Genomic DNA, 16,673 nt, shown 5'->3' on the forward strand with positions numbered 1-16,673 from the left:
AACAAAGCCACTTAGTTCATTGTGGCCAGGAAGTAGAAGAGGGGAACAGGGCCAGAGAGAAACAGCCCAGAAACCATCTATATTACCCAAGGTCATGCCTCCAATACTGACCCAGATACACCCAAGTGTGTTTAGCTAATTCCCTGCACATTTGTTAAGTCAATAAATTGACACAACTAAGCTAACCACTAGGGTCGCCAACACAAAGAAATGATTGATGTAATAGACATGCCAACTACCCTGATCTGATCATTACAAATTATATACATTTATTGAAATGACACATTTTACCACATAAATTTATACAATTACTGTGTCAATTAAAGCTAAAAATGCAAGGTAAATTAAAAGTTCTATTTTAATGTATTTAAAATTAAATTTGTATGTATGTATTAAATTAGTATTATAAAAATACATAAAGATGTTTTTGTTTTGGAGTATGCCTAAAATTGAACCACAGTTAGTTTCAGTATGGTTAATGATGGAACCATCAGAAGTTACTGCAATACATGGGACACTATGGTTCTGTCTTAATTGAGACTATATCATACTCTTCTTAGGTATTCTATCTATTTAGTATAAATGTGAAATTCCCTTAGTTTCAGGTTTTCATTAGTTGTAATCAATATTGCCAGTATTGCTGTCTCTATGTCTCACAGGTCTTTTCTAATATTCTATGTGGTTTCTGTTCCATGGGATATAACTGTAGATTGCCAAGATTGTTAGCATTTTGGGTACTAAAAAATATAAATAGGTGACATGAGTGAAATGCCTATGCATTAGACTATGTAATGTCACTGACATCATAAAGCCATTTAGAAATTTCCTTATCATTTTGCTTAAGTGAGTCAAATCAAATAAGTTACTGAGAAATACCAATTATTAATATATGGCTAATAATACATACTTTGACTTCCTTTCAGTTTTAACAACAGACTGGTAAAAATACTGATACTATAAGTTATCTGGCATAAAAATTTTATTTTTAAGATGTCCATGTTACTAACTAAATTTGTTAATAATGTTAATATAAAGAATTGCCATTATTTTGTTACTATAAGAGAAAGAAAAAATACTTTTAAAGCCATATGTCTTTTAATTAATCCCCAAATGTCTTTATGAGATTTTAATTAAAAATATATGAAGGAAATTACTTTCCTTGATTATTCATCAATTTTATTATTTGATTTAATGATCTACTAATATTAAAGTATCTAATTCAGTACAGTATCTGTATTAAAATAAAAATGGAACTCAGATTCTAAATTTCTTAAATCCTTCACAGGGAAATATTTGGTTATATTAGGAGCGATAAAAATTTGTGAATCAAGTAATCCTCAAATATTTGAATGTATTTAATGTTAACATTACTGTGACAGTGACCTTTGGACAAACTTTAAATGGATAAAGATTAAACATCTTGCTGTTTTACAAAATGTTTACAGCCTCTCATTTGCACTTATGTAATAGTAATACAAAAAATAAAGCAAATTCCTTTTATATTTCTGGCTTTTCTTTTTATTATGAAAACAACAGATTAAAGGCCCTGTCTCCAACCAAGAAAGGAAAGATGAGATATGCTTTAATGAAAAGTACAAAACTTTTTATAAGAATTGGTGTCATAGTTATCTTTTATTGGTATTGACTGGGAGATGGAAAAAATTTTACTTATTCTAGAAAATAAAGTAAATTGAATCAAATCTTTTAAATTCAGAAAATTTATTTCCATCCATAAATACATCATGGGCACTTAGGACATTTCTGTTAATCACACTTTTTCATATGTTGCATTTTGACAATTACAGTTCTAATTGAAAGGAAAAGAAAGAGAAAGTTAAATTTCACTAAAATTGTTCAGTGCCTGACCCATGAAACCAAACAACAATGCCCAGTAAATGCATGCATTTTTTCCCTGAAAATATCCAGTAAGACATTCTAGTGAACAAAATTACAAAATAAAAATTTAGTTTTTATATTTCCTGGTACACTGAGGTATAAGAATGATAGTATTTGAAAAATATTATCTTTGCTAAAAGCTAAAAAAAATGGAGGGTGGTGGTACTTAAAATGATTTTTTAGCTTATTTTTTGAACACATTATTGAATAATTGCATCTTCTTTTCAATTAGTTGCTATTTTTACCAATAACAACTATTAAAGCCCATGAATAAATAGTTTATGTTTAGAAAATTAAAATATGTAAAAAGGAAAAAATGAGTATGAAAATAGAGGTAAGAAATTGCACAGATGGCTGAGAGTGACAAGAGCAGTAATCATGATAGGTCTTTCCCAATTGAAAAACAGGTATTTGGGGGAATTTAGGATATTATTTTCTCTGTAGATGATCACTTGCCCTTCTGCTTTTCATTTTTTTAATAATAAATAAAAAGTGTCTTTTTTTTTTTTGAGTAGCATGCACTTCTTCCTATAGGACTTCCAAGTGACATGTTCTCTGAGTGACTGGTTTCCTTTCGTCCCTCTGAACCTTACCACACACAATGCTCTGGGAGCCCTCTTCCCATGGAGGACATTTGCCTTCCAGGGTTTCTTTTCCAGGAAACATTATTTCCTTCTGGGAGATTCACTCCAAAATCTCGACGGTTTACAGCTTTTCAGCCTGAGGTTATAAATCTTGAGAAGTACATAAGGAAATTTAATTTAGGATGACAGGAAAGCTCTGGTAATTTAAGCCCTCATGAACCTGGCTTTAATTAGTTGCTTGACTCAGTTCTGTGTTGTGGCCTGTAGTGTGTTCTTTTCAAAGTCAGTGAATCAATTGAACATTAAACAAAATTCCCAAAAAGGAAGAGGGACATTCATGAATCTATAAATCTTCAGAAAACTAAGGCAATGCTTTTTTTTTTCATTTTTAGAGAGATAAAGTTGAATAGAAAGTTTTCTTTGAAGGAATGTGAAAACCAAAAAGAAGGTATTACGTGTGTGTTCATAAGTGTATATGAAAACACTAAAGTGTATATGCAGACACTTGTGTTCTTTGCTTTTATTTCATTATTTACAAAGCTTGACAATGACCAGTACCTCTGTTGTTGTCAGGACACATCCATACAGCTTGATTATGAAGAATCAGACAAATGGGATTTGAACCTTGCCTTCCAGTTCCAGTGGAGTGGCCTTGGACAAGTGATTTTAACCTGTTCTTACCATTTATAGTAGAATTGTGATAACTTCATCATAAGAGTTTTGAAGAGACATAAATAATAGATTTATTTATTAAATGACTTCTTAGTATTTAATAAACACTTAGTAATTTAATCCTTTTTTCCCATTTTAAGAAATATCACATGTACAATAAAACATACTGACACACTAGAAACATAGTCACCCTCATCACTGTCTCCATTTTTGTCGCATTCTCTAATTATGTCTGTCCACTCCACTTCTAAATCTTATCAAATATCTAAAAATAATTCTAAGTAATAAAATTCCCATGATAGGTGAAATAAGTCAGACACACATACAAGCTTAAATATCGTGGTTTCTCTTATATGATGAGGAGAGAGAGAGAGAGAGAGAGAGAGGAGAGTTACATATAAACAGGAAGTAGGAAAAAGTTCAAATATTTCCTCAAATTCCCATTCCATTGTTTCAAAAATATTTTAATATATATGCTAACTTATTTCATTTATATGACTATCTTTGTTAAAGAGGTTTTGTGTTATTATCTGTTTCTTCTTTGTAAGAAACTTTTTGGTGTATGTCTTGTACTCTGAGTAACTGCTTTGAGGATAATGATACACACTGTATTAACTATTGTTATTATTTCATTATGAAATTTTATTTTTGAATAAAATAAAAAAATAGAATTAATCTACTGATACTCAGGCTTTTCCATGTCCAGTCTATACACAGGTAGCCTTTTTAATTGTTTTAGGTATTAACTTCAATTGTGATCCCCAAATACCATAAATTCTACCACTGATTTTTATTCATATATTCATTTGATCATTATCTTTTGATTCACAATTCCCCATCTCTTCTATTAATTTATTTCAAAAGTATTTATTAAGCATAATATATTCCACATATTTATAGGGGCACTGGTGATATAACAGTTGATAAAAGATTTAAAAATTTTTGCTCTCTTAAAATTCTCATTCTAGTAATGGGAGATATGCGGTAGAAAGTTAACTAAAATGTGTTACAATAATTTGATGGCTAATGAAAGAAAAATAAATGATAGGAAAATCAAATGCATAGAAGCCATAGTTTTGCAAATTTAAGTATGAAGTCCTAAGAGAAGTCCTCATGAACTGATGACATTTACCAAGAAGTTAATCAGAAATCTTGCTCCTGGGTTGTCTTGGGGATAGGGTTTCAAGTTGAAAGAAGACAAGTACTCAGATCTTGATTTAGCATCCTGCCTTTTTTTTAAAGAAGATAAATATCCCAGTTGTGTTAAATCAAAAGAAACAAGGCAAAGAAGAATAGGATACAATTCAGAGAAAGAGCAAAGAAACATGGCTGTATCACCATGGTCAGGACTTGGGCTTCTGCTCTTGGGAAGATGGAACACTACTGTGGCCCTGAGAAAAGAGTCATACAGATATATAAAGGGCGGTTGTACTGAGAATAGAATATAGGAGGGAAGGTGATAGCAAACAATTATGGAGAAAAGTTTGGACTGTCATGGTAAAAATGGAGAGAGGAAGTTAAATTCCAAATAAATATGTTTAGAAGGCAGTGTCAGTAAATAAGCTGAAATATTTGTAGCGAATTTGCAAACAGAAAGGATATTAATACTGTAAACATTAGCCATGGGAAATGATTTCTATTTTAATGAAAAGGAAAAAATATTGGAGGGACGGATTTGGTAGAGATAAGGTAAGATATTCACTTATGAACATATCAAATTTGAAATTTCTATGAAATAAATGTAAGTGGAAATATTAAAGAAGGCACTAGAATAGCAAGACTTGTTTTTAAGGGAAAGATAGAGTTTATTCAAATCCTGGAGACATAACATGTAAATTGTGTAGAATGTTATGAGATTACACAGAATAAATTTACCAAAATCTGTATACAGATGAAGAAAAGAGAACTAAAACTGTGGGTCGGGAGCCAACCAATGTTTAGATGTTAGGAATCTAGCAAGACCTGGTAGTGTAAATTAAAAAGAGGCAGATTGTAAAGTAGAAGGAAAATCAGAGTGTGATTTTTTTTTGGAAAGTGCCTTAAGGAAATGTTTCAAAGAGGAGGGAAAGATCAACAGCAAGCTTTTATATGTACCATTGCTATATTGTAGCCACCATTCTATTTAGTTTACATAGCCATATTTCCTCTTGCTATCCTCACAGCTTCCCTGTAACACAGGTACTAATCTTAGTTTTCAGATAAGGGAACTTCAGATAGAAAGTTCAGTTAAGGTGCATAAAGTTTCCCAAAGAGTAAGCTGTAAGTTTAACCCAGGAATTCTACAGAGCTTGTACTGTATTTGTAACCATTATTTAGAAGATCTAAACTACATCACATGTTCCAAATAAGTAGGATGAATGATGAAAAATGGCCCTTCGATTTTGTACTAGAGTCTTTGATGAGAAATATTTCAGTGGAATGGTTCCTGTGGTACATTCATTGTTATCTGTTCAATATAAAATGGAAGGGAGGGACTAGATATAGATTAACATGTAATTTTTATTTATCGGTTAAACCAAAAAGTAAGTATGCACAAGTCTTTCTAACAATGCCATTAAGAGAGTTACATTTGCTCTCTTAGTTCATTGATTAACTGTATATTTATATAATAAAATAACATGTATTTGGTTTTCAATCAACTGTAGAATATCTTTTGGCATTCTGTTGGTTTTTTTCATTTTATTTTATTTATTTTGACAATTTGGTATTTTTTTCATTTTAAATAAGAAGTTTATTTAAACGAGACACTTGACTTAAAGGGAAAACTATCTAGGATTCTTTTTCTTTTAAAGAGTAATTTACTCCTACATAAAGACAGATTGCCCTACATGTAACAGCTACATACAGAAAAGTTATAAAATTGTCCTTGGTTTTGCAAAGATAAATGAAAAACATTAAAATTCTCCAATCAAACAAGGTATGCAAGGATTTTTATGTTGCTGTCTTTTCTGTTGTTGTCTTTTCTCTTAAAACAGTGAGAGCAAAATAACTTACTGAAATATAAAGATAAGAGCTGATGAGCATGCCTCTAATGGAGAAAGGGAATTATTTTCGCAGAACCAGTATCTCCCCATCCCACCTCCATCTGATGTCAATCAAAACATATTGTTGGCCATTTAGTTAATAAAAAATGCAATGTACTTCTGCATCTACACCAGATACTTTATGTACAATAAAAGAATGAGGAAGGGGTAAATGAAAGAATAGAGAAAACTGTACTGTAGTAGTCAGGATGTGGTGGAAGCAAATTGCAGTTTTCTAATTGAGAATGTATTCTTGGTCTGTAAGAAAAGAGTTCTGGAGTAGAGTTGTGGCAGGTTCCCTTTTTAGTAGATACCTCCTGTCTGCTGCTGGAACACATCAATTGTATCTTTGGCCTCCATTTCCATCTGTGCAGGTGTGTCTGTTTCATTGATTGGCTGTCCATCAAATCAGAATCTGATCTGCCTCACTGACAAACCCTGTCGTTCACAATAGGCATTCATTAGTTTACTAAGTGGTGTATGCCTCTTAATCTTAAACTGCACCACAGAACCATCCTGCCCCGCCACCTTCAAATTAATATAATTGCTGTTCTCAGTCTTGACTCCTTCCTTGGGCTTTTCATCAGCCATAGTGAGCACCTGAGTCTTCTCAGCTGCCACTTCACAAAAGAGGTCCACACCAAAGGAGCACATAAGCAGCTCCAGGAGCAGCAGAAGGAGGTAGCAGCGTTAGGCAACCTTGGCATTCTGTTTTGTAAAACATGGTGTAACAGTTTGTCCAATTTCTGTCCACCATTTAACCATTTCTATCCCGTGTCATCTACAGTTTAATTTTTTGTTTTTACTGTTTATAAAATTATATTCCATTCTGTATACACATGTAATTCTCTCATGTTGTTAGTATAGGTTGATTCCAAAAGCCAAAAAGCAAAAGAGTATGTATATAATAAACATACAAGTTATGAGGATGGATGCAGAAACATGACATACCTCAATTTTTCTTTCTCAAGGTCTTCCTGAAAGTCCAGATAATTTATTTGACTTTATGTAGAAAACAGCAGATAACTTTGAATATGGGCCAGAGCTCTTTTTAGAATGCATTGGAGGGTTTAGTCCAATCAAACTGAGGGATGTCCGCATCTGTGTAAATCATGGGATCATTCTGAAACTATACATTTATTAGAGCTTAAAATGATCCTTGTTTGTTCAGACTGTTAGTTGGCTTCACTTTGGTTTTGCTTTGTTAGTTTTTGCCTATAAAAATGTCTGGCTATGAGATGTTAATGATAGGAGTGACAGATATTTGTTTAATCTGCTTTTTATAGCCACTTCATCTCATCTGGAATTTCCTAGTCTGACTGTTCTCCTTGCTTTTCTCTACAGAATCCTCTTTCTACATGTACAGAGGGCCAGGCTTCCCTTCCTCTACATTAATATTTGCCCTTTTATTTTGATTCTCTAGAATCTATTGAACTCTCTTGTCCATCTGTTGTGTTTTCCCTTCCCTTATATGAACTTACACCTGTATTATTTCTTCATCAGCACATACTGACAACACAGTAGGGAGTTGTGAATAACACATGTGTGTGTTTCTCAAAAGACACAGAGACTATGGTTCTAAATTTTTTCCTTCAAACCAAATCAATTAACTGAGCTCAGTTTTCTGAGTATAAAATGAAAATATCGCAATTATACTCTATCTTTCCAAAGCAATTGTGAGAATGCAAATACATTTTCAAATTTTAGGCTGACTTGTAATTTAGGGAATTTAAGTTGAGGTGTACTTTGGACTTAAATGTCTAAATAAAAACAATAACGTATCGGTGTTTTATAATTTAGTTTTATATATAATTCAGTTATACATTGTATATATATCACTGAAGAGAGAGAGAGAAAGGGGAAGAGAGAGAGAGAGAGATCTTACAGCTGTAACTCAGGAAAACTCATTTTGATTCATCATTTATTTAAAATTTTACCATAGGACATTTTGATGTTCTGTTTATACATTTAATGAAAATTTTCTCCCAACTTCTAGAATCATGGTTCAATTCTAGATAATTTATTTTTATATTTACAAAGCACACTCAGAGCATTGACAATATAGAATTGACTATTTCAGTTGAAATTTTGTACCATTGAAACTATTACATGTTAGTCTGTTTTCTACTAAAGACTATACCTCAAATTTTCAACTTATTGCCTTATAATGGAAAATGAAACTATCTCCAAAGTTATAATAATCATGTCAATATGACTATTGAAGTATTTTCCTGTAGTCAGATATAGATTTGAAAACAAATTTTAATCTTGGTTGACAGTGTGAACCTACTATTGGATCTAAAGGACTAGACATTTCAGCAACTGAAATCATCATGCCCATGAGACTTTAGCTGTTGCTCCAGGGCCAGACTTCATTGCAAAGCACATTTTTGGCCTTTGCCTCTCCATATTCCCCTATATACTTCAACTTCTCAACATTCCCACTGCCCTATACCATTTGAGACTAAGAGGTCAATCCCTTTCTGACATATTTTAAACACTTTCATTTTCTCTCTGGAAGACTAAGAGGTAGACATGACCAAACTTGCCATGATGGTTTTCAGACCCCTGCTACCTGTTAATAATATGAACCAACTGATTATTATATTTGCTTTTAGCAAGAGTTCCTCAATTATAAGGACTCTGTAAAACAGACTTCTCATAAAGCTTCACATACTTTTATAGATAAGGCATTTATATAATTGTTTTATAAATGTGACAATTGAAGTCATTTTCATAAACATATATATTAGGAAACTGTTACCTTATTTCATTCTGACTACAAAAATTTTTAAATGATTGATGTATTAAATAATTCAGGTTTTCACTAATCTGGATGGTTTTTGCCTGTTATTTTAAATTTTAGATTAACTAAATTACTTTGTCCACTTTTTCAGGGTTCAATTTTGGAAGATAGTAGTATTAAAATGAACTTTTTGTAATGGCAATCTCAGTTCATTGAAAAGAATAAATGGATAAAGATCCACAGAACGGTGTAGTGCTTTTAGCTATGTTTAAGTAAAAGCATTGTGGAAAATCTAATTTATTAAGACATTGTGAGAGAAACTTGAGCCTAGTTTCCTGAGTTTTCTTTTATCTTGAAGTTTGACATTCCTGAAGTGCCCAGGACTTTTACGCTGAAATATCTTATACAGGCATCTCCCTCTTTAGTTACAATTTGAGACCTCAGAAAAGTAGACCATGCAGGTGACCTTATGAACTGTCTGTAGAAATTTAAGATGAGACAGGAGTAATAATGTATTTTCATACCATATTTCACTAATAGGATAAGTTATCACAGTAACCTGTCTCAAATACAGTTAGGATGATATTTCAGCCACCCAGCTATTAAAAAGAAGCACATGTGGAACAAAGTTAAGTTTCTTACTCAATTATGTATTAGTGAATAACTTTTCAGTGAATTATCAGCAACATTTAGGTATAGGATAGAGTATGTTGTCACATTCTGAAGTGTATATACTTGCAAAATATCTTAGCTATTTTTTGAAAGAACTTAAATAGTTTTGAAATATGAATGATACATTTGTAGAACTGGCTACAGACTTTCTGTGTTTTGTAGTTATCATTTTAAATCAGTTTTTAAGAAAAAGGAAGAGCTGGTAAGTAAAAACTTAAAGCTTAATTCTGAATATATGGCTTACTTCTAATCTCAGCAATCATAAGGCTTATAGGACAAGGAAATATATTTCAATCTGTTTCCATCTGAAAAATGTTTAGTGAACATGTTTTACTATCTTCTATGTTTGTTTAAAAATCCTTAGTGTTAGACTTAGAAAACATATTTTATTATGTTAAATATCTTGGGTAATTTATTCTCAGTTTTTCTCTCGAGACATTTGCAGTAAATTTGAAAGGAATTTCTACCTTTTTAACATTTTATAGCAGAAAAATAAAATTAGAAGATAAAAAATGTCATAAAATCTAAACTGAAGAAATTTCTTACTTCATTGTCATAGATTTCTATTTTTGTATTCCCCTTTATTTCCTTGGGGTTAGTGCTGTTCAGAGAACAAATGTAATACATTAAGTATGATAGTCTCTTTCTTAGGAAATAAAGAGTATGAAATATCTGACTAGATAGGACTTCTGAATAGGGTTTTTCATTCCCACATGTTTTTATCCTTCAAAATGGAAACTCTGTTGACAAGAAAACAAAGATGATTATAAAATAATTTTCTGTAATCTAATGTAGAAAAACCTATACAATGTTAAATATCTCATTTATGTTCCACTTTACTGTGAAAATGTAGTTTGTTCATCCATTTTTATATTTGGTACATCCATTTTAAAAATTACTATTTTGTGCTGTATTTTTGTTTTGATGAATCAACCAGTGTCTAGTTGAAAGGAGTCAATGCATACCATATGGATTAATGAAAGACTATATTGTTGCTGTGATCCTGAATATGTTACATGAGACCCCAGGGCTCTTTTCTACTTGTAATTTTTCAAATTTGAACTTTCAAAAGTTCAAATAATGATTTTTCAACAAATAAATTCAAAATAGACCTCACTGACTGCTAAGGCTTATGCTAGAGGTACAGTTGCATATGATGATGTTTCTACCTTTCAAATCACCTACAATCTTATACAGAAACTAGACATTTAAACAGATAATTCAACAGATTGTGTTAAGTAATCTAACAGAGTACAAGTTGCCAAGTGACTGAAGACATATGAAAAAGAATATACAAAGGCACTAGCAAAGGAAATGTCATTTCACATTCATGAAGCTATAGCTATTTGAACTAAGAGAAAGTTTAAGTAAAGGTGTGTTCTGGGTATCTATTGCAGGTTAAAAAAGACTCTGTAATCTATTGAGCAAAACAGTAGCCATTTGTTTTTCTTGGATTTTATAAGCCAAGGAATCAGTTAGGGCCCAGAGGAGAAGGCCTGTCATTGCTCCACTATGCCAGAAGGTCCCCTGAGAAAGGATGGAATGACAGTGGTCTTACTGTTGGAAGGCAGAACATCTCTGGCTGGACAATCCATTTCTAAGATGCATTCTTCACTCACTACCCCAGCAGCTTAAATGAAATGGAGACTATACATGTCCACTCCAACAAGGTAGTCTTAGAACATCATACTGATGACTATTAGGTGAGCTTCCAATAAACCCACCCAAATTCAAACAGGGGTAGATAGGATAAAGATCTTACCTCTCAGTGGCAGGAGTATCAAATGTAAATATCTCTGCCTTGAATTTGTCACAAGTTATAATAAGAGATAAAAACCAGAGAAGTAAAAAGAAGTCAATTTATGGCTAAGAACTGAGGCTTACCTCCTAAACATAAAAGAAAATCACTTTGGGTATTGTTTAATACAGGAAAAATGATATTGCAGTGTTTATAACTTAGAAAGACTGCCCTGGTAATAGGGTAGATCACATTTTTATTTTTGTTAACTAAATGGACACTAAGGTATTTGAAGAATAAAAGCATGATAGTACAATAATGGAAAAAGATGATACTGAAAGGAAAGCAGAAGGAAGTGCAAATAAAAGTTCAGCTTTGGATTTAAGAGATTTGAGACTTAAGGGGACTTCTGGATAATGATGTCTAGCTGTGATTCTAGTCTTGGAGTATAGCCAGGGCCAAACACACAGATGTGGAAAACTTAAATTATCAATTTTTTATTGACTAAAACAATAGAAAAACAAGAGTTTTCTCAGGAAAATAATTGTCAAGGTAAGAGAAAGAAGAACTCAGCACAAAACTCAGGGGAACATTTATGGATAGACACTAACAAGAAGAATATGATTTTGTTTGTTTTACAATGTAGCTTTCTCCACTACCTTCCTAAAGGCAAATTGTTTTCCTACTGAGAGATAACTCATTTTCTGGGGGTTTTTTTGTTTGTTTGTTTTTGTTTTTGTACCAGGTATGGAACTCAGGACTTTCTGCTTGCAAGGCAGGTGGTGGCACCACTGAGCTAAATCGCCAGCCACTAGATACCTCATTTTCTAAGACATTTTTTTCTTGTTTTTAAAATTATTTGTGAACTTTAGAATATACATTTAATACAAAAGTCTTGTTGAAATATACTATATTGATAAATATACTGTATCACACTAAATATCAAAATATAATTTTATCTAATCACTAGATCACAAAATAAAACAAAAATTGTGACTTTAAGACCCTTTTTTGATTATGTACAGTGATGAGAGTTATAAGTTCTGGAAGGCCTATCCTGTGTTTAATTTTGAGAATGGTGGTTTTTGGATATCCTATTAGGGAAATTTCTGATCATTCTTTATAAAGCTAGGTCCTACAAAGGTTTATGTTTTTTACTTTAGAATGCAAGAAAAGTGAATAATATTCTGAAAAATTAGAGGGGCAATGTAACCTATTTACTTTCAAAAGAGCATGTTCCCAAAGTAATTTTCAACCTAAAACCATGGTTAATGGCCTAGGAACTGTACTTTTCCAGGTCATGCTTATGTGCTTTTGAGTACGGATATGGTATCATCAAAATGATAGATGAGCTCTAAAGAATGTGGTACTGGGAAGATTACCAAATACAGGTGGAAGAGGTCATTTTAGGGATTCTGAAATATAGAATATTACATTGTATGAAATTCCTGAATATAGTTACAGAGCCGCCAAGGATTATTCAGTGTACATTTGAATTCCACTGCATTTTCATTTCAATGGTTATAACATTTATTTCTGCCAGATATTCTTTTAAGTGATATATGACTGAATCCTCATAAAATCTTCATGTAGGTAAAAGCAGCCACCCTCATTTAAATGTTGAGCAAATAGGGTCAGAGAGCAGCTGAGCTGAGGTTCCATTAAAGCAATCTTGCTCTAGATTCTTTTCTATTACCCAAACAGTCTTTCAATTTATTTCTTCACAGAAATTATTTAATGTGCCAGTTTCTACATTCCCATTAATATTTTTGTGCTTTTCCTTGTAAGCTTGGAGTGAACACATTTTCCACTAAATATCTAATCATTGTTTTTATAAAAAGTACATAAATTAGTATATGTAATGATTGGGCTTAAATGTCCACTTGATTGGTTTGGGAGCCACCAGTGGGCTTAGTAAAGCATACTTTCAGTTATATCAGAGTGGGTCATGGAAGTGTAATTTTGGTACTGTATAAGGTTTCTGGCCCTTTCCTATCTGGTGCTTTTCTCCTGCTCTACTTCCGAGCTGCCATGAACTAAGCAACTTTTTAAACATCATGGCCTTCCACCATGATGTTTCTGCCTTGGAACCAGCCAACCATGTACTGACTCCTCTGAAAACCATGAGCCAAATGAACTTCTCCTTCTTTAAGTTATGGATGTTGGGGAATTTGTCCCAGCATCAGAAAATCTGACAAATACAATATACATGATTTTAACAGCTATAGTTTTATAGTTTAACAGTCATCTCTGCAGATAAACCTACTTTTTGACACAATGCATAATCAAACTCTAGACTTTTTTTTTCTCTTTATACATTACACCAGGACTGCCCCACTTCCTTTTCCTATATTCTTTCCTATATAACTGCGTAGTACAACTCAAGCCAGAGGCCTAGAAGTTATTTTATATTTTCCCAGTTTTAAAATTATAATATCCACTATTTTGGCTTACCTCAATCATTTGGTTTTATTTTCTGGGCCTTTGCCTCCACTTAGGCCCTCATTAAATCTTGCCAGAATTCTAGCAGTGATCTTCTTCTTGGTCTCCCTGTTTCCATTTTTGTTAAATTTCCCAAGCCTATTCCCCCCCTCTATACCTCCTTTATGTGTCAAAAATAAGGATGGATCTAATCTGAGAATGTATCATTCTGTAATTAAAGCCTTTTGGTAGTTCTGCTGTGCAATCAATTAAATGTCAAATTCCTTACAAGATGATGTGGCTCTCTAGATTCTTATTGGACAAAAAGTAGGTGTAAAGATAGTAGTTGTAGAATGAATGACTGGGAAAAGAAAAAAAATTTAATAGCCACAGAAAATGAATACAAATTGAGACAATTCAAATATTAACTGCCACCTGAGATTTCTGGATGAAACTTGACAAGAGATGAAGATGATGCATGCGTGAGGTTCAGATATATTTTCGTAATTCCTTATAACCACATATGTGCATTACGTCTTGGACAAGTTTTATTCTCGAGGTTAAAAATTAACTAATAAGATATATGTATATTTTTATCTGTGCATGGAAGTCCCCTGTTAGAATAACTAAAAAGGAAAAAAAATTGTACAAAAATTCTCTATTGAACTATTCTCTCTTCTTAACAAAGTTTTGATGAGAAGATCTTGAAAACTAGGGCTTTTTTCAATCATGGACGAAGATTGTGAGGCTACCACAAGGCTTCAAAGAAAGTAACTATCACCGTGACTCATTAAGGACATAAGAATGGGTAGTTTATAAAACACATACCATATTGTTAGTCTTGATTAAAATGTTGCTTTAAGAATAAATGATAATATTCTTTGGATACCATGAGAGCAGTTGCTTAGACACTAAAATTATTTTACCCTTTACTATTGTTTTCATTAGTAGAGATTTTCAGATAAATGTTCAATGAAATTGTTAATATCTCTCTGAATGCTGAACAATATCTATTAAAAGATTTATTGAAACTGAAGGTATATTCTAGGCAGTATAAAAATATTATCATAATATTTGGGAAGTTTCATAAATCCACAGGGAATAGTAAATAGTAAATTGATAGCTAGGCCAAAGAAGTGTGGAAGTATTACAACTGATAATCAGCTTCTAGGAAAACAAAGGTAGAACACCACACAGAATTATAGAACTTAACAGACACATTCAAATTTTAGCACTGTAATTTAAAAAATGGGTTATTTGTATACAAGAATTTATGTAAAAAAATTGAATTTTCATATTTGTCAGTCAGATGTGTAAATAATATCAGCTTTGCAGGTATGTTGTGAGGAATAAAAAAGAAAATGCCTGTCACCTAAAAATATAACAGAGTATTATCATTCTGTTTCTTTTATTATACTGGTAATCCCATTCTTGGAAAAATTTACCTTGCTTAGAGGATGAAGACAGAACATGGCATGGTTTGATCATTTGAAAATTTATCAGTCAATCAATTATCTAGTTAATACCAACCCATGGTATAGGCTAAGGGTATAAAAATGAACACTAAGCACTCTCCTAGGGTACAGCATAATCTGTTTAGAAGACAGTTATTCATCTTGATAAATTATTATATAGTTTATGTAAAATATCTAGGACACATCAAGGAAATATTTAGAAAACAATTTCTGAAATTTAGGATTGAGTTTAGAATTTACAACATACATTTGCTATAAAAGGAATGATGGAGTAAATTGGCTGATGTCTAAGATACCCATGAATATAGCATACAATATGGTGAGAGAGAATAATATATAAACTTATTTTCTTGAAAGAAGAGGAGCTGGAGATGTGCTTGTTGTATTCAGGAAGCTAAGGGAAACGTGGATTTCTGGAATGAAGCTGGTGCCATCTGGAGCAGCGGCGTGATGGAAGAGGAGTGCTGAAAAGTGGCTCAGCCTGACAGGTTTACCTGTTTCCTCCCTGGAAGTAGACATTTGTGGATGTACTGCATAACATGGCTTCTCTGATTTGTTTTTTTTTTGGTACCGGGGATCGAACTCCGGTCCTTGCGCTTGCGCATCAGGCAGCGAAACCACTGAGCTAAATCCCCAGCTCTCTGGTTTTATTATACACAGAAATTATCTAGGGATCCAGTTAGAATACAGATTCTAGTTGAAACAGTCTGAGATGGGCACTCATTTTGTATTTCTAATAGGTCCTAAGAGATTCTAGTGTTACTAGCCTGCAGATCACCTTTTCAGTAGTGAGCTTCTAGTGGTTAGTAAAAATGGGGAACCACAATTTAAGATATATTTTCTTTGAACACACACCCCAGTGACCTAAGACCTCCTTCTTCTTAAAGTTTCTACCATCTCCCAAAAGTGCCAACCTGAGGACCATAGCTTGAATATACAGGTCTGTGGGGAAATTTTATGGTCCAAACTGTAATATACACAACTGCTATAATAACTATATTTTGGATAACTGCTCACAGATACTCAGCTAAGCCTCCCATGTTGTCTTCCTGTCTTCTTTTCAGATGAGGAAAAAGAATATGGAATAGTAAACATGTATCACTGCCAGAGGTATAAGAGCATGTTGGTAGCAAAGCTATGATATAACTAGCAAGTTATACATTTCTAATTAAATCAATTACATATATGAGCAAACATGCACGTGTGTATACACTTACACACAGTGTCTTGAACATTATATAATACCAATATTAAGTCTTATGCCAAACTCACACTTTACCCACTGAGTTCAAAATACATGCAAAGAGCCAGCAAAATACTAAAAAACAAAACAAAACTATTCTTCTGAGGAGACCCTACTTCTTGGCCTTTAAACATTTGGGAGTGGTAGAGACTTATGTAGCAATAAGCCAGACATTTATGCTAAGCAACTGTTAGAAATGCACA

General features: G+C 32.7%; 1 protein-coding gene and 1 pseudogene across 9 annotated transcripts in view; one reads left to right on the forward strand and one right to left on the reverse strand.

Moving 5' to 3' along the window:
• Nav3 (neuron navigator 3) overlaps positions 1-16,673 on the forward strand; it is an 813,909-nt gene that overhangs the window by 604,948 nt on the left and 192,288 nt on the right. The gene's annotated exons all lie outside the window — the stretch shown is intronic.
• LOC101702999 (small ubiquitin-related modifier 2 pseudogene) lies at positions 6,479-6,766 on the reverse strand (annotated as a pseudogene).

This window comes from Heterocephalus glaber, unplaced genomic scaffold, assembly GCF_053883595.1.
Source record: "Heterocephalus glaber isolate CG9 unplaced genomic scaffold, H.glaber_assembly_v1.0 deba00001571, whole genome shotgun sequence".
Lineage (NCBI taxonomy): Eukaryota > Metazoa > Chordata > Mammalia > Rodentia > Bathyergidae > Heterocephalus > Heterocephalus glaber.